Genomic DNA, 19,244 nt, shown 5'->3' with positions numbered 1-19,244 from the left:
TCATCTTCCCATAGTAACCTCTGTCATTTTAAGGTTACTATATTAGCTCCTCTACAGTGGGCAAGTCAAACACTTTCAAGTTTTGGGTTTCCTACCTTTCCCTATTCCTCCTGTATGTGTTCTCCCCTTAGTGTGTGACCCATGTCCAATAATAGCACTGCATTTATTTTAGGTCTATAATCTGCATATGAGGGAGAACATATGATTTTTGGTCTTCTGAGCTCAGAATGATGTTCTCCAGTTCCATCCATTTATTTGCGAATGACAAGATTTCATTTTTCTTCATGGCTGAGTAAAATTCCATTCTGTATAAATACCACATTTTCTTAATCCCTTCGTCAGTATTGGGATATCTTGGCTATTTCCATAACTTGGCTGTTGTGAATTCTACTGTTTTCTTGAGCATTTGAATGGGATTCCTCCCCGACACAAGCTTGAGTTGGTCTTCTCTACACTCTTCCTTCCTCTGCTCTGCACACATGGAGACTGGGGTCTCAGTTGCTACTGGGTTGTGAGCTTGACGTTCAATGAATAGTATTTCATAAATGCAAAAAATGCTCGACTCTACTATGGGAACAGTACAACAGAGTTGTACACTGAGATCGCTTATCACAGTGAAGAACTGAAAGGGACTTTAATGCCCCAAATAAGAAATTGGTTAAATAAGTTTGGATACTTTTACACAGCCATTTAAAATGAGTGTATGCATCTATATTAAAATGAGTGCCATCCGTGACATTAAATGAAAATCACAGAATATAAAATAGTATGCACACTTTGATCCCATGTTTAAAAGTCCAATCTTTTTTTTGTTTTGGCAGTACTGGGAGTTGAATTCAGGGCCTCATGCTTGCTAGGCAGGCACTCTACCACTTGAGCCACTCTACCAGCCCAAAAGTTCAATATATTTATATTAATATGTACACAAAAACATGGAAGGGCTTCCCCCATAATATAATGGCAGTTGAGCTCAAACGGTAGATTTAGGATGATTTTCACTTTCTGAAGAACATTTGGAAAAATTGATTTTTCTTTTTTCTTTTCACAGTGAGCTGAGCATGTATTACTTTTATAAATAGGAAAAAACATGCTACTGTCATTGTGAAAATTAAATGCCTTGGAAAGAAAATAAAGTGAAACATTTTACCATCTTGAATGCCTTCATGGACTTGTGTTTGCTTCACTGAGAGTGATTAGGAAATGATCTGAAAATTCTGAGCATGAGGAAAGGACAGCCATGTGTGTATTTCTAGACATCCCCTTTGGACCATCACACACACTCAGTGTATGCCTCAACACAGCAAGTATGGTTCCTTTTTTTTTTTTTTTTTTTGTGCTGGATCATGAACCCACAGGCCTTGCACATGCTAGGAATGCTCTCACTGGGTTACACCCTTATCCCCTCTCTGCATTCATGTTGAATGAATGGACACTGAAAAGAAAATTTGTGATCATCATGCAAAGTGAAGAACGCTTTCATAAGGAATGGAAGAAGTCATAACAACAGAAAAGAATAACGTCCAATTTCTTTCTCTTAGATTCCTGGTAGCAGCATTAACTTGTGCCTAGTGATTCAATGAGTCCAGGGAGATCCTAGGACCCAGGCAGAGCAGGGTGGGATTTAAGTCACTGGAAGAGCTGTCCCCTGTGACATTCTCCCTCAACCTGTCTACACCAGATCTCTTTTCTTCACAGTTGCCTTTGGTGGCTATCACAGATAGGAGGGCTGAACAACTCTCCCAACAGTTCGTGCTACTTCTCTTTTGGCATTGCTTGCTCACTGTTATTGGATATTCTTGCACAGAGAACAGATTTTTGGTTCTTGAACTAATCCTTGATTTTATTTGTGATTCAGGGGAATGGCTCTTGGCCAATGCATGAGAATGCCAACTAAAGGATCATTCGAATTAGACTGCATTTGGCACCTGGCTGCTTCTGATACAAGAAGATAATTAAGTGTGAGTAGGTAAGGCACCAGAACTGTAGGGTGGCTCAGCAGATTTGTTCTCAGCACTGTAACAGGTGTGTCGGTAGCCATGGGAGAAGTAGAAATTATCTCCTATGGGAAAATTAGAAAAAAAAAAAAGAACCTTTCAGTGACCACCTACTGGGCTGCAGGCCTGTGGGGAGGAAGACAGAGGGAAATGGAGGGAGACAGGGCAGTGCTGGTCAGGTCTCCTGGGGCCATGGTCCTGCATTTCAGCTTGTGAGGCAGGAAAACACAAGGGTGCCTTGCCCCCTGGACAGCACCTTCTCAGGAGCCACATTCGATTTATTTCAGGTTAAAAAAAAAAAAATGAAGAAAGCACAAAGGTAGTTCTCACTGTCCCCAGCAGGCAGGCGTCAGCTAGCTGAAGGCCAAGTTGGAAGAACTGGCCTCCTGGCTGTTCCTACCTCCTGTGGTCTCTGGCCTGAAATTGTTTCCTCCCTGATAGCCATTTATCTCAACTCTGGGCATCAAGGCTTTCACCAGGCAAGTGTTCAGAATCCACGGAAGGGAAAGGACTGTCAGTACTAAAGAGACAAACACACAGCCAATGTAGCAGCTTGATTTCAGCCCCACATGTAAGCATTAGGCCAGGAGTTCTGGGGCCCCACCAGTGCTCAAGGCAGCAATTGGCCATTTCTGCGGGGAGTTGTAACTTGGGGTCTCTGGTTTGCTCCATGAGGGTTGAGAGGGGATGCTTCCTCTCTCAGATGTTTCCTCATTCCGAGGGCTGTATGAGGAGAGAAGAGAGAAGGAAGTAACACGTCTAGGAGATATAATTAAGATTGCTCCCTAATAAGAAAAACTTATGGGACATAATTTTGAGATTGTGTAATATACCAGGTACAGCATACTAGCTCGAATTTTTAAATTTCTCCCTTATCATGGTGATATGTACCTATAGTTAAAAAAAATCAAACCATGAGGTGATTTTGTAATACCCAGTCCTACTCCCTGGAAATAATGTTTTTTTTTTAAAATTAAATATTTTCCAGTTTTATTACAGTAGTTACTTCAGTAGTCTAGATAATATGCTAGTATTGCTGTTAATTCATTTATTAATTTTAGACAATATCTGTTGAGTCTCCTCTAGAAAAGTGAGGACTTTTGTTTCTTCTTGCTTTCTTTCTCTCTCAATTTTGAGTTGGTTGCTTTTATGAGTCTCAATAATATGCATTCCTTTTCTTCTTGTCCCTCTGACATGGTCAGGTTCACTGTGTCTGTGTGAGGTGATGCTATCACACAACTGTATCTTTTCCTTCCTCTTTTTAAACTTACTTTCTGATGCAAGCTTAACTTTTGGGGTTGGGGGTGTAGCTTAGTGGTAGAGTACTTGCCTAGCCCTGGAGTTGAACCCAGTACCAAAAAGCTTGACTTTTGTACCAAAAGTCAAAAAGCTTGACTTTTCAAAAGTCAGTGTGGGGATTTCAACAGATTAATAAATGATGAAAACAATTTAGAGAGGAATCTCCCTCTTCCTTCTTAGACTCATCTCAAACATCCAATTATCCTTTGAGAAGCTTTTCTAAACATGGACAGTTGTTTAAGACTTTTGCCTCTACACGCTTGCACATGATGGTTCATGCGTTGTTCATACATATAACAATGACTCCGTTGTAGTATGACATTTCTACTTACGAGGGTATCTTCCTTACTGACATTGGTTATGTCAAGAACTAGGTATTTCATTCTGAATCTCTGTTAGCAGAATGCCTCTCGTAAGGTAGGTCCTGTTTGCTGTGGAACACATGCACTTCTGCATGGTACATGATTGGATAACTACACTGTTTGCTGTTGGAAGGGGTGAGGTGTCTTAAAAACATTCTTGAACATGAAAACAAGTTAATCAGTGTTGTGCCTTCAATATCATATCCCCCAGTGAGCATGCATGTATGTGTAAATGTATCTGAGGTTCTTGGTCCAGGAGGAGTGAATTGAGAGGCTTTATGGAGAAGGTCCCTCCCACAGCAGAAGGCTGCCCTTTTTCTGGTGGCTATTCCAGGGAAGTACCAGCTTCCAGAATAACAGATAGGGCTGCTTTCTCTAGTCCCTGACTTGATCTGCTTTCTCTCGTTCTCTTTCTTTTTTAAAATAAGTTGTTCTGTCACTCAAGCTGCTGATAGTTGACATGAACAAAACCCAAAGCAACTCTCAAATCACCATGAATAGGTCCAATCTACTCAACTTGAACCAAGATAACCAAATATCTCTAAGCTTTCAGTTTTCAGAGAACTTGTTCCAGGTTCTCCTGTTAAGCTCTGTCTACGCACAAGATGACTTTATGGGAAACAGCAGTTCTTAGGAAATACTTTTTGGAAAAGTTAATACACATAGCAGAGGCTGTCAGTTCTCTGCCACTTTCCCCTGGGCTTTACTGTCTTAGTGCACACTGGCTCAATGTCCATCCATCAGCCCCCGTATCCTTTTCTTCCCAGAGACTTTTTCTGACTCCCAGAGTCCTCTCTGCTTACCCATGGGGCAGACTGGAAGTACTGGGGAATCAACATCACCTACCCAGCAGTCCTCAGTCAATGGTTGATGAGAATTGATGTATAAATATCATTTCCCTTGCCCTGCATGCTGAGTTTCCCAGTGGAATTAAGTTCCAGTTACCCAAGTAATGACTTGCTTGATAACTCCTATGGTTCGACTGTGTCTCCCAAAAGTTTATGTGTTGAAAACATTATCTCCCAATTCAATGGTATTTGGAGGTGAAGGCTTTGGGAGGTAATTAGGATTAGATAAGGTCACAAGGGTAGGAATCCCTTGTGGTAGTACTGGTGGCTTTGTAAGATGACCAAGAGACACCCAAGCTAGCATGCTTGTGCTTGACCTATCTCACTGTGTGATGCCATCCACTGGTTATGATGTAACAGGAAAGCTCCCAGTAGATGCTGGTGCCATGCTTTTGGACTTCCCAGTGAGCTAAACAAATTCCTATTCTTTATAAATTATCTGGTCTCAAGTATTTTGTTACAACAACAGAAAACAGACTAAGATAATAAAACACCATTTATTGCCTGCCCTTCCCTTCCTATCTTGCTCTGCCTTCTCTTCTTATTTTCTGGGCTATCTTCCTAAACAAATTGCTTACACTTACATCCTTGCTTAGAGGGCTGCTTATTGGGAAGCCAGTCTCAGATAATATTCTTATATAACAAGTTAGATAGTCATCTATTCTTCACTTTAGTTATTTCTTTGAGAGTCATTTTGCCTCTTGCTGTGGAGCTAATGCCACTGGTGGGAGTTAATGGCCATCTTTGTGGGAAATACTTAGGAAGAAATGACTGCCAATATTACAAGTTTTGGCATTAAAAGAAAAAACACTATGGATTTCTTTAAGGCACAGGAAGAAAGCCATAAAGCAAACTCCCAAATCCACAGCTATGTGTTGAGGGTAAGTGAACTGCTTTGTGAAGCTACATCAGTCTTCCCTTCCCTTAACCCCAGAGACCCATGGAGGACTGAAAGAGTTCTAATGTGATTTCTGGAATGTGCTTAATTTTCAGAGAGAGCAGCGAGAGCAGCTTAGTCCCTGGGAGACTCCATTAATATAATTTTGCAATAGAAAAGCTTCCTGTTGCCTAATCTCATTAGCTCTGTTTTATGTACAGTAAATGGGTAAAAGCTAAGTTTGTGATTTGGTAATTGTGAATGCATAATTTTTGAGCACTTATGAGCAAGGAATAAAGTAGAGTGTTTCTACGTGTGCAAAGAGGAGATCCAGGACTCCAGAAATGACCATTTATTAGAATGAAATAGGAACATTCCTTATCCTGGTGCAGGCACCCCTGAAACAGCACAAAGGGGATAGCAGTAGCTCCATCCTTTCTTCTAGCTCTGTTAGGAAGGCTTTAGATGTTGCCTTACCATCAGTAGCCATCCTTACTTACATTGGTACTTTTTCTTAGTCTCTTCCATTCATTTGATAAATATTAGTTGGATACTATGATGGATTAAGTACTGTTTTAGGTGTTGGGATGCAGAGGTGGACAAAAGTAATAAGTCCCAGCTCTCATAAGGCTTGTATTCAATGGGCAAAAAGACTATGTATGTCATCAGGTAGTTTTAAGAGCTATAAATGGGGCAAGAATACAGCTGCTATTCTAGAGCAGGTGGTGAGAGAAGGTTCCCCTGAATGAGTGTGGCAGCAAGAGATCCCAGGGATGTGTGCTTTTAGGTAGGGCATTGGCAGGAGCAATAGCAGAGAAGCCAGGGGAGCTGGAGAGATGAGTCCACAACTGGATGGGGCAGTTTCTACAGGACTTTTGGGCCATGGTAAGGCAGTTTGAATTATTCTCAATGCAATGGGAGTCACTAGAGGGTAAGAAATAAAATCAGGGTTTCAGTTGTGACCTTCCCTAGAGCAGAGTGTGAAGACAGTGTCTGAACCCTTTTCCACCAGTCTGCTGCATCTGCATAAACCGAGAGCACTCATGTGGCCTTCTTCCCTCTTCCTTTTCCCGCTCCACTTTCCCTGGACCTCTCCCTCCTCTCTCTCCTCCACCACAACCTTTCCTCAATGTCCATCCCTCTTCATTTGCTTTCCATCCCATTGTCTCTTCTCCTCTCTGCTAGTCAGCATTCTTGGGTCTGAGTGTCAGTGGGTCCAGGGCAGGAGGAGTGCGCAGCTAAGTTACAGACCCGGTTCTTTCCATGCCCATGTAAAAGTTCCACCGCCCTGCCCTGGGTCACAGGTAAGGTAGTTTTTTTTTAAATATCCATCCCACACATTTCACTAATTGGATATTTATTAAGGCTTGCAAAATGTCAGAATGCAAATTCTCCTGAAATGGGAATTTATTTAGCTCAGTGTGAATTACTTTAATCAAATAATCAGCTAATTTCCCTCCTAGCAGCTGGTTGAGATCAATCTGCACCGTATTCTATTTAAAAACAAAAATCTCCCTAAGAATACAGCAGAGATTCTGAAGCTTTATCATGGGTAAGACTCACCTAGAAAACTCACTAAATTCAGATTCCTAGGTCTTGTGTCTAGAAATTCCAAGTTTGCAGTCCGGGTGATTCTGATGCAGGTGGCTGGGGATCTCTACTGGGAAACCTTAAGGGAGAGCGGATGGGCCCGGGATCTCGAGGGGACACGTGTTTGCCAAGCTGCCAAATGAAGACTTTTGAACTAGCACAGAAAGTACATCTCAGAGTGTCCCTGAGGAAGGAGACAGGAAGGGAATGGAATTAAATGCCTTAGCACCTGAGCCCACTGCAGCTCCAGGTTTATTTATGGTGTGCACTGAGGGACTGAGTACGGCACGTTCCAGGCACCCTCTCTCCTTCTGAGGGAGGTCCTGATCACTGGTTGCGTGCTAAAGAGGCCAGGTCCTCAGCTCAAGCACGTGTTGCACTGTGGAAACCACACAGCGCAGGTAACATAGATCTAGGCCAAGACCTTGACTGATGAGCCACTTGCTCTGTAGCGAATTCGCGAGGTGCACACTTCCCTCTGGGAAGGGCTGCTTTGGTGCCCCCTAGTGGCTACCAGTCGGGTATGCCGAGAAATGCTGGAGAGAACAATGAACTGACGCACAGCTCTGAGCAGGGCAATAGGAAAGATTCTTAAAAATACCACGCTTTCCACGAGATCAAACACTCAGAGTTCACTCCCAGTATCTGAACAATTCTAGGAAGCTCCCGCGAGAACTGCGTCCCTCAGCTTCGGCCTCATTGACACATTACACACTAATGACCAATAATTACAAGCCCTAGCCTTGGACCTGAGGGTAGCTGCACACACCTTCCCCCAGCCCTTCAGGCTGCAGAACCAGCTTCATTTTCATTAATCAGGAAAGCAAAGCTCCGGGGCTTCTGAACTCTACTAGGCCTGCTTCTGTTTTTAACAGTCTGTCTGCCAATGCACTAGTGAGCTAAAAATAGAATTACTTGTAATACAATTCATTATGTACCCAGCTGCCAGGAGAACGGTTAATTTAAGCTTCAGCCAAGATGAAATACCTTTAAGAAACACATTATTCCATGTGACTATTAATGTCAATTTTTAAAGAGTCCTCCAATATGAGGTCTTTGATATATATCTTGGAAATGAGAGAACATTAGTTAGAATGTTGTGAAAGAAGATCTTGGGGAAACTACCTTGCCATAATCTTGGCCAAGGTTAGAAAATGCTCTGGGAGCTCTGCCCTTTTACTTCACACTCCTCTGGTTCCTCTTATTTCTAGTACTTTGTAAATATAAAGCACATCTTTATCTCTAGTAGTTAGTTCTTTATCTCTAGTAGTTAGTTCTTAAATATTTGAAATAAAGATTGAACCAGTGCCTAAGTGGGAAATTCTTCTACCTCTTATTGTGGGTGTGGAGTTATTTACCTATGTATTTTATTTTTTTTATCATGTAGTTTAAAGAATCCTAAAAAGCTTGTTAAAGTCTGAAAAATTTCCTCTCTCTGCTTTGAAGCAACTAATATTTTCATCACCATTAAACACATCTAAGACTCTGAAGCTCTTGGTTAAAATGGACCTATAGCCATGCACAGTGGCTCACCTATAGGTCTAGCTACTGAGAGGCGGAGATCAGAAGGATTGACGTTTGAGGCCAACCTGAGCAAAAAGTTGGAGAGACTCCCATGTCAACCAATAAAGGCTGAGCATGGTGGTGCATGCGTGTCGTCCCAGTGACTCCAGAAGTATGTAAATAGGAGGATTAGGGTCATCCTATGCCCAGGCATAAATGCAAGACCCTATTAAAACAAATAACTGAAAAAAGCAAAAAGGGCTGGGGGCATGGCTCGAGTGGTAGAGGACTTACCTAGCATGCACAAGGCTTTTAGTTCAAACTGTCAAAAATAAATAAAAAAAAAAAACTGTATTATCTGGGATCATCTTGAAGGAATGTAGCAAACTATTTTCAGCTACATAATGTTTTACAATGAATTAACTAATTCACCCAGGTGGGTCTAAGGACCAGGATTCAGGACTAGTATATTTTGAAGGAGTTAGGCTAGGTATGAACCTGAGCATTTCAGCGAGTCAGAGCTGGCTTGGATTTGGATGGAGGGAAGGTGGCCTGATGGTGTGAAGATTTGGGGGTAAGTGCAGAGAGACACCATCAAGGAGGTCAAGGAACAAAGTATGGGTGAGCACAGAGGACAAATTTGACTTCGCAATTTGTTGGCAGCTTACTCTATTTATGGTGAATGAGCATTTTGCCTTACAAAACAGAAAGGATAATTCATAGAAAGTTATCTTCTGCCAGAACCATCAGACTATTGAGCTTTCATGTTTTTAGGATTAGGTGTGATGAATGAGCTGGAATGAACATGTGTGTTGTGCTCTGAGAGCCTCTTGACATGAGAAATAATTACCTGCATGCAAAAGGCTTTCTTTTAAGGCACAAAAACACTGTCAGCAGAAAGACACTCTTAAAAATTTCTCCCATCTCATTTTATATAAGTCAAATATTAATTAAAGCAAATAAATTAGATTGCAATTATGAACAATTGTGAATTATAGTTTTAAGAGGAAATGCTCTTCAGTACTGTTAATTGGCATCAATTGTGATTTGTCCAAATTAATTTAATATCCAGAGTGAGGTTAATATTTTGAACATTCTAATAATAGAATTAGAGAAATGAGGTTAGAGCAACTGCCAGCTATGTGCAAATGACATTTCTTGGGAGTTCTGCTATATGTCTAGCCTCACCTCCTGTTCACTCCAAGAGTGGTGTTGATGTCTGCTTAATGCTCTCCCTTCCCCTTCAACTCCAACTCCCCTCCAGTAACATCACACTTGACCACACCACTCTGAGGACAGCCAATAGTAGCTCTGGAAAATGGGTGCAACAAAGGATCTCATAGGGCCTTGCCTCGCATCCAGAGATTTCCCTATCAGGGCAAATGTCGTGAGAAGGCAGCTCACTGTTACTACATGAAATTCTTTTGGAAATGTACAGAGAAAGAAATAAAATGTGTGGGTGTGGGAGTGCATGAGCACATTTGTATATTGTTAAAAATCTAAGTTTAACAATTACTATACTTTTGTTATTGTTTTCCTTAGTAGGATCTCCAGCTACAGTTTTTCTTTTAAAATAATCAACAAGATATTTTCTTGACACATTTTCCTTTTAGGAAGCTGAGCTGAAAACCAAATAAACCTGACAAATATTCATATACACATACATATGCACACACACAAACACACACACACACACACATACATATCTACTTCGCCTTCTGAAATGTTTAGTGCTTCAACCTGCACTAGCAATGAATGGATTAAGTGGCAAAGGAAAACAGGTTGAGTAGGTGGGCTAGCAGTTAAGTGCTGTTATTTGCCCAGCCCTTGCCTTGACCTTGACCTGGATCCTCTCATGACTATTCACATGGTGCCCACCACTCCCTCAAGTCCATGAGGACAGAGGTTACAGGTGAGATCCTTTCCTTCTCTTTGGGATGTTTTAGAGGATGCTACACATCTTTCATTCAGGTGGATTTGGGATGGCTGAGTCCTCCAGGAGCCCAGATCCTATATTCCAGCTTGTTTGGAGTTCATGGTGACCTCTCTGTTGCCACAGAGGAAGACGTCAAAATCCCCAGTCTCTATAAGAACTGGGCCTCCAGTCTTTGCTGAAATTCCTGCTGTCACCAACGACCAGCCTTAACTTTAGAGTTGGGAGAGTTTTTCAGTTTGGCTTCTCCACCTTGTTGAAAGCTCTACAAAGTCAGGTTCTTAGATTTGAGATCATGCCTGTGATGACATGAGTGTCTGCCATTTATTTTGCCCTTGTCAAGAAGGATACAAACTCTATGCTAAGAGCCTTCACGAATTTTCACCTGAGGGCTGTGCCTTGTGAGCTAGACATTACTACTCCATTTCCCAGAGGTTCAAGTAGTCCTAGTGAGAGTAAGTGCCTTGCCTGTGGTCACAGTTGGTAAGTGGTGGAGCTGGTACTTAAACTTAATCTCCAGGAATGACAGGGTAGCACAGCCTTGTCATGTGCTGGCCTGCTCCACAGCTCAAGAGTTCCCTGGGTCCTCAGTATGGGACAGCAGCACTCACTCCAGGCCTCGAGGGAGAGAGTGACTTTTAGAAGTCTGCCAATTAAGAAACTGGCAGAAATGCTGTTTGGGGAAGAAAACCTGAGAGGGAAGGAGTCCCTCTTCTCTCCCCTACACTCTTCAAGGTCCTCTTCTGTCCATGTTGAATTGCCTGAAGCCCGGTGCTCACACCAGTAGTGTAACTTCTCCCAGAGTCACCTTCACCAAGATGAACTTGCATGTTGTTTCCTGACTTCAAGAAGTAGCCATGGAAATACATTTCTTTTCATATGCTATAAAACTGTCGTTAAGGACACTGTCCATTATGTCACTCGATGTCTTAGATAGAAGGAAGATTCCTCCATAAGAAACTTATTTTAGAAGTCATTTCTAGGAACATTTCCTTGTTTTTTTTTCCCCTGAGAAAATAGAACATTGCTTCTTTCCTGGTAATGAGAATCGTGTAACTTACTTATGCCAAGAAACTCAGACTCAAATTTGAAGCCACGGCCACTAAATAACTTTTATGATCAGTATAAATTTGAAGTATGTGTCATTACTTGTTTCTGATATCTTCATTCTACTTTGCTAGCCACATATGTATCTTGTTTTTTTATGAATAACATACACATAAACACATGTGCATATGTACTGTACATACACACATACTTTACTATAAGTGGGGTCAAATCCTTTTTTGGAGGTACAACTTTCTGCCAGATGGAAGACATCTAAATTATGAAAATGCTTAAGGCACATTAGTTTACTCAAAGTTTTATCTTCAAAATAAATAGCATCTGTATCTCTGGACATGTCTCAAATCTAATGGGTCTGGGTTATATCCTTGAGCCCTTTATGGGCTCTGAGAAGTCACTTAATCTCTCAACCTCAGTATAATACCACCTTGTCCCATTTACCTACAAAGTGCTAAGGGGATCAAATAGAATAGTGAATGCGCTTTGCATTGGGACTTTTCAAGATGGTGTAAGAGCTTACTTTTTTTTTCCAGTCTACAGATCAGCATTGCTTGGTGACACAACCAAGAAGAGTGAGGAAGAAGACTAAAGTTTATAAAGCAGTTGCTTGGTATTTTATGATTACCTTTCCTGATCCATTCTCTCTTCCCTCCACCTGGCTGGCTGACCCTGGAGGGTGACCTCTCCACACTGCAGCACTTGGGCTCCTTTGCTTTCTGGCTTCAGTCAGAAGGAAAATCAGCAGGAGAATGGAAGATGGAAGGAAAAAGAGGTTGGGGGATTTTCTTTTCCAAGGGTCACCGGTTGGTGGCTGCATTCTTTCAAGGGAAATCAAGGTTCCTGGCAGCCCACCCTTCAGAAACCAGAGTCATTCACAGAGCCTCAGCTGTCCTCTTTCCAGTTGTTGGGAACCACTCCTTTTAGGCAATGGCTCCCTCTGTTGCTATAGGAGGCCTCATCTTTCCACATGGTTCTCCTTACTGCCCCCCACTCATTGTAAATAGCTGCTTCACTAAATTCTCCTAGGATATCCTGTTTGAGGGTGCCATCTGTCTCCTGCTGAGGTCTAACTGATGTGGGCACAATCCCTGCAAGACCTCCCTGAGGTAGATATTATTGCTCATTTTGTAAATAACAAAAAATTGTTACATAAATTTCCTGAGGTCATATAAATTGTAAGGCACAGAGCTAAATAGCAAATCCAGATCTGTCTTATGCTCTCTTGATCTGTCTTATGTCCTCTTAGATGGGCAAAGTGTTTTTGGTGGTATTTTTGTTCATTCCCTTTCTTCTATAAAACACAGTCAATACAACTAATATAAATTAAACATGTGGGGCTTATATTCTATTGAAATAAAGCCTTTATCAACAGTGAGTTGTAGTGAATGTAAAGGAGGGCTATTTGGTAGGGGAACTAGCAGCAAGTTAAAAGGAGAGGGTAAATATGTTTGGAGCACATTATAGTCACGTGTGAAAACAACATAATGAAATCCATCAAAATTGCAAAAAGGGGGGATGGAAGAGGGGGAGAAAGAAAAGTAATAGAGGGGTGAATATGATCAAAGTGCAAATATGCACATATGGAAATATCACAATGAAAGCCCCATGTACAATTAATATATGCTAAAAAACGGTGAATGTAGGATTCACCTACTATATCCTATTATTTTGCTTGCGTTCTACTTTTAAAAAAACAATAAAACCTATGAATAGCACCTAATTGCCTGTGACAGCGGAGAGTGCAAGATTGTCAAGGAAAAGGCTGATATAGCATCGCCTCTGGTAGTTGTGTTGACAAAAACATTGTCCAGAAAAAAATTCAAAATGAAGAAGATTCAGTTTTCCTGTCTGCTTCAGGCTGGGTTCTTAGTATACTTAATGTGTCCCTGTCAAACCTGGAGGCAGAGGAGATATAAGGTTATTTAAATATTTGATTTAATTTTTCTAGTTCTTAGCAAGAACAAAGAGAGATGCCAGAAGACAGAGGCATTCACTGGCAGAGCTTGGAATTTTTTTCTAGAAATAATTTACATTCTAGCTGGAGACGTGGCTCAAGCAGGAGAGGGCTAGACTGAGTTCACACTCCAGTATTGCCCCCCACAAATTTACATTCTGAGGATGAAATATGCATATTAATACTTGTAGTCTAACATATATATAGGCACCATTTAAGATACTAAGGATGGGCCCTCCTTACTGCTCCTGTTCAGAGTATGGTAAGAAAATCCTGATGCTTTTGTGAGGAGGCAACAAGAGGAAGGGGTGTTGTGGAAGGGTGGGGGTAGACCCTATTGTCCCAGGCTGCCTTTGAAAACTCTCCTGGGGGAACTAGAGCAGCTCTGTTTAGGTCATGAAACTTATAATATCCTCATGAACCCCCACACAGGCTATGGACTTTTTTTTTATTAAAAGTAAAATGTTTGATCAGCCTGGATAAGCAAAGACTTAGCAAATCATTAGTTGACATTCAAAGTTATGATAAATACATTCAGGGAATAACTACATCCCATAGATCCCAGCATTATTCAGCACCAAAGCATTTAATGATCAAACTGCACTGCGTCAGACAAGAGTCTTGTGTGCCTTCAAGACCCCTAGTTTGAGGATCTTTGTCTTTTTGACAGTACTGGAGTTTGAACTTAGGGCTTTATGTTTGCTAGGCAGGCACTTTACCACCCGAACCATTTCTCCAGCCTTAGTTTGAGGATCTTTATTGGCCACCAGATTTCCTGAAATTTTTATTAATTAAAAATAATTTATATAAAGTATGAATACAATCCTTGATTAAATGTTTGGAAAATATCTTCTCCAAGACAATGAACTATCTTTTAAGTCAGTTATGGTATTTTTGGTTATATAGGAATTTAAACTTTTAATGTGGCTAAATATAGCATAATTTCCTTTATGAATTATGTTTTTGTGTTTCAGAATAAAATATATACATATAAATTATATTTTTATAATACATACATATAATTATATATTTATATTTTGGACATAATAACGTATATTTGTTTTAGATGTTTGAAGGTTTACTCATTACATGGGTCTTTTTATTTATTTATTCATTTATTCACATGTGCATACATTGTTTGGATCATTTCTCCACCCTGCCCTCCGCCCCCACCCTATCTTCCCCTCCCCCCTCAGTTCCAGGCAGGTCCTATTTTGCCCTTATCACTAATTTTTTTGAAGAAAAGACATACGCATAATAAGGAAGACAAAGTGTTTTTGCTAATTGAGTTAAGGAAAGCTATACAGAGAGATTCTTAACATTGTTTTCGTGTACCCATGTGTTACAACCCATGTTGATTCATCTCTAACTGATCTTTACACTGGTTCCTGATCCCCTTCTCATGTTAACCTCTGTCGCTTTAAGGTTTCTGTATTAGTTTCTCTGGAGTGGGGACATCAAACGCTTTCATGTTTTGGGTTTTCTACCTATTTCTATATCTCCCGTATGTGCTCTCCCCTTGTCATGTGATCCAAGTCCAACCACACTGCTGTATTTGCCCTAGATCTAAAGTCCGCATATGAGGGAGAACATACGATTTTTGGTCTCCTGAGCCTGGCTGACCTCGCTCAGAATGATGATCTCCAGTTCCATCCATTTATCTGCAAATGATAAGATTTCATTCTTCCTCATGGCTGAGTAAAATTCCATTGTGTATAAATACCACATTTTCTTTATCCATTCATCAGTAGTGGGGCATCTTGGCTGTTTCCATAACTTGGCTATTGTGAATAGCGCTGCAATAAACATGGGTGTGCAGGTGCCTCTGGAGTAACCTGTGTTGCATTCCTCTGGGTATATCCCCAGGAGTGGGATTGCTGGATCATATGGCAGGTCTATGTTTAGATTTTTAAGAAGTCTCCAATTTTTTTCCAGAGTGGTTGCACCAGCTTGCATTCCCACCAGCAGTGGGACTAGGGTTCCTTTTTCCCCACATCCTCACCAACACATGTTGTTGGTGGTGTTTTTGATGATGGTTATTTTAACAGGGGTGAGGTGGAATATTAGTGAGGTTTTGATTTGCATTTCCTTTATGGCTAGAGATGGTGAGCTTTTTTTCATGTGTTTTTTTGCCATTTGAATTTCTTTTGAGAAAGTTCTGTTTAGTTCAGTTGCCCATTTCTTAATTGGTTCATTGATTTTAGGAGAGTTTAGTTTCTTAAGTTCCCTGTATATTCTGGTTATCAGTCCCTTGTCTGATGTATAGCTGGCAAATATTTTCTCCCACTCTGTGGATGGTCTCTTCAGTTTAGAGGCCATTTCTTTTGTTGTGCAGAAGCTTTTTAATTTTCTGAAGTCCCATTTATTCATCCTGTTTCTTAGTTGCTGGGCTGTTGGGGTTCTACTGAGGAAGTTTTTGCCTATACCTATTAGTTCCAGAGTGTTTCCTGTTCCTTCCTGTAGTAACTTCAGAGTTTCAGGTCTGATATTTAGGTTCTTGATCCATTTTGAGTTGATACTAGTACAGGATGATAGACATGGATCTAGTTTCAGCTTCTTGCAAACGGGTAACCACTTTTCCCAGCAACATTTGTTGAAGAGGCTGTATTTTCTCCGTCGTGTAGTTTTGGCATGTTTGTCAAAAATGAGGTGGGTATAGTTGTGTGGATTCATATCTGGGTCCTCTATTCTGTTCCACTGGTCTTCATGTCTGTTTTTGTGCCAGTACCATGCTGTTTTTATTGCAATTGCTTTGTAATATATTTTGAAGTCGGGTATTGTGATACCTCCAGCATTGCTCTTTTTGCTGAGTAGTGCCTTGGCTATTCTCAGTCTCTTGTGTTTCCAAATGAACTTTAGGGTAGATTTTTCAATCTCTGTGATTAAAGTCATTGGGATTCTGATGGGAATTGCATTAAACATGTAGATTGCTTTTGGTAGTATAGCCATTTTTACTCTGTTGATTCTACTGATCCATGAACATGGGACATCTTTTCATCTTCTGTAGTCTTCCTTGATCTCTTTCTTCAGGAGTTTGTAATTCTCCTTGTAGAGGTCATTCACATCCTTTGTTAAATTTACTCCTAGGTATTTGATTTTTTTTGAGGCTATTGTGAATGGAATTGTTTCCATATATTCCTTCTCAGTTCGTTGTTGGTGTATAGAAAAGCTAATGATTTTTGCAAGTTGATTTTGTATCCTGACACCTTACTGTAGCTGTTTATGGTATCTAAGAGTTTTTGGGTAGAACTTTTTTGGTCTTTAAGGTATAGGATCATATCGTCTGCAAATAAGGATATTTTGACAGTTTCTTTACCTATTTGTATTCATTTTATTTCTTCTTCTTGCCTAATTGCTCTGGCTAGAAATGCCAGTACTATGTTGAATAGGAGTGGAGATAGTGGGCATCCTTGTCTTGTTCATGATTTTAGGGGGAATGGTTTCAGTTTTTAACCATTAAATATGATGTTGGCTGTAGGTTTGTCATATATAGCCTTTACAATGTTGAGGTACATTCCGTTTATACCTAGCTTTCTTAGAGCTTTTGTCATGAAGTGGTGTTAGTTCTTGTCAAAGGCTTTTTCTGCATCTATTGAGATGATCATGTGTTTTTTGTCTTTGCTTCTGTTGATGTGCTATATTACATTTATAGATTTGCATATGTTGAACTACCCCTGCATCCCTGGGATGAAACCGACTTGGTCATGGTGCATGATCTTTCTGATGTGTTGTTGGATTTGGTTTGCCATTATTTTATTAAGGATTTTTGCATTAATATTCATTAAGGAAATTGGCCTGTAGGTCTCCTTTTGGGAGGTCTGTTTGTCTGGTTTTGGGATGAGAGTAATATTGGCTTCATAAAATGAGTTAGGCAGTGTTCCTTCTCTTTCTACTTCATGGAACAGTTTAAGGAGAGTTGGTACTAGTTCTTCTTTAGTCTGATAGAATTCAGCAGAGAATCCATCAGGTCCTGGACTTTTCTTTTTGGGGAGACTCTTGATTGCTGCTTCAATTTCATTTTGTGATATAGATCTATTAATCTAGGTGATTAATGTCCTCTTGGTTCAGTTTTGAATGATCATAAGTATCTAGAAATCTGTCCATTTCTTCAAGATTTTCAAATTTGTTTGAATATAGGTTCTCAAAGTAGTCTCTGATGATTTCCTGGACTTCCATGGTGTTTGTTGCTATCTCCCCTTTTGCATTCCTGATTTTACTGATTTGGGTTTTTTCTCTCCTCATTTTAGTCAGGTTTGCCAGGGGTCTATTGATCTTGTTTATTTTTTCAAAGAACCAACTTTTTGTTTCATTAATTCTTTGTCTTTTTTTTGGTTTCTAGTTCATTGAATTCAGCTGTTATTTTTATTATTTCTCTCCTTCTATTTGTTTTGGGATTTGCTTATTCTTGTTTTTCTAGGAGTTTGAGATGTATCATTAGGTCATTGATTTGAGATCTTTCAGTCTTTTTAATATATGCAGTCATGGCTATAAACTTTCCTTTTAGGACTGCCTTTGTTGTGTCCCATAGGTTCTGGTAGGTTGTGTTTTCATTTTCATTGATTTTCCAGGAAACTTTTAATTTCCTCTTTTATTTCATCAATGACCCATTGTTCATTAAGCAATGAGTTATTCAGTTTCCAGGTGTTTGCATGTTTTTTGTCTTTATTTTTGTTGTTGAGTTCTAATTTTATTGCATTGTGATCAGATAGAATGCATGGTATAATTTCTATTTTCTTATATTTGCTGAGGCTTGCTTTGTGCCCTAGGATATGATCTATTTTGGAGGTAGTTCTGTGGGCTGCTGAGAAAAATGTATATTGTGTAGAAGTTGGATGAAATGTTCTGTAGACATCAAGTATGTCCATTTGATCTGTGATATGTTTTAGATCTAAGATTTCTTTATCAATTTTTTGTTTGGATGACCTATCTATTGATGATAGTGGGGTGTTAAAGTCTCCCACTACCACTGTGTTGGAGTTGATATATGTTTTAAGGTCCTTTAGGGTATGTTTGATGAAATTGGGTGCATTGACTTTGGGTGCATATTGGTTGATAATTATTATTTCCTTTTGATCTAGTTCCCCTTTTATTAGTATGGAATGTCCTTCTTTATCTAGTTTGATCAATGTAGGTTTGAAGTCTACTTTGACTGAGATAAGTATTGCTACTCCTACCTGTTTTTGGGGGCCATTGACTTGGTAAATCTTCTTCCAGTCTTTCACCCTAAGCCAGTGCTTGTTTCTGTCTATGAGATGGGTCTCCTGTAAACAACAGACTGTTGGATCTTCCTTTTTAATCCAGTTTCTCAAATGGTGCCTTTCGATGGGGGAATTAATTCCGTTAACATTAAGTGTTAGTATTGATAGGTATGTGGTGATTCCTATCATTTAGTTGTCTTAGTTGTTTGAGGGTTTGATTGGGTGTAGCTAAATTGATGTTACTCTCTACTTTCTTGCCTTTTCTTCTCCTGTGGTTTGGTACTGCCTGCCTTTTCATGGTTATGTTGGATTTCACTTTCTGTGTACAGAATCCCTTGAAGAATCTTTTGTAGAGGTGGCTTTGTGGTCATATATTGTTTTAGTTTCTGCTTATCATGGAAGACTTTTATTGCTCCATCTATTTTGAATGATAGTTTTGCTAGGTAGAGTATCCTAGGTTGAAGTTATTTTCATTCAGTGCCCGGAAGACCTCACCCCAAGCTCTTCTTGCTTTTAATGTTTCTGTTGAGAAGTCTGCTGTGATTTTGATGGGTTTACCTTTGTATGTTATTTGTTTTTTCTCTCTTACAGCCTTCAATATTCTTTCTCTAGTCTCTGTAC

At 40.1% G+C, this 19,244-nt stretch overlaps 1 protein-coding gene and 1 pseudogene across 4 annotated transcripts in view; one reads left to right on the top strand and one right to left on the bottom strand.

The window, feature by feature from the left end:
- Window positions 1-19,244, bottom strand: part of Lhfpl3 (LHFPL tetraspan subfamily member 3) — a 543,198-nt gene that overhangs the window by 13,970 nt on the left and 509,984 nt on the right. Inside the window, exon 4 of one of the 4 annotated variants that reach the window (XM_074064953.1) lies at window positions 2,090-2,717. The exons of the other annotated variants lie outside the window; for them this stretch is intronic. The gene's annotated coding sequence lies outside the window, so the exon portion shown is untranslated. Of the gene's footprint in view, window positions 1-2,089; window positions 2,718-19,244 lie in introns of those variants that run through there. 4 annotated transcript variants of the gene reach the window in all.
- Window positions 1-19,244, top strand: part of LOC141420671 (uncharacterized) — a 135,326-nt pseudogene that overhangs the window by 109,092 nt on the left and 6,990 nt on the right.

This window comes from Castor canadensis, chromosome 2 (genome assembly GCF_047511655.1).
Source record: "Castor canadensis chromosome 2, mCasCan1.hap1v2, whole genome shotgun sequence".
NCBI lineage: Eukaryota > Metazoa > Chordata > Mammalia > Rodentia > Castoridae > Castor > Castor canadensis.
The sequence above is the reverse complement of the archived record's forward strand: the minus strand, read 5'-3'. Positions and strand labels throughout refer to the sequence as shown.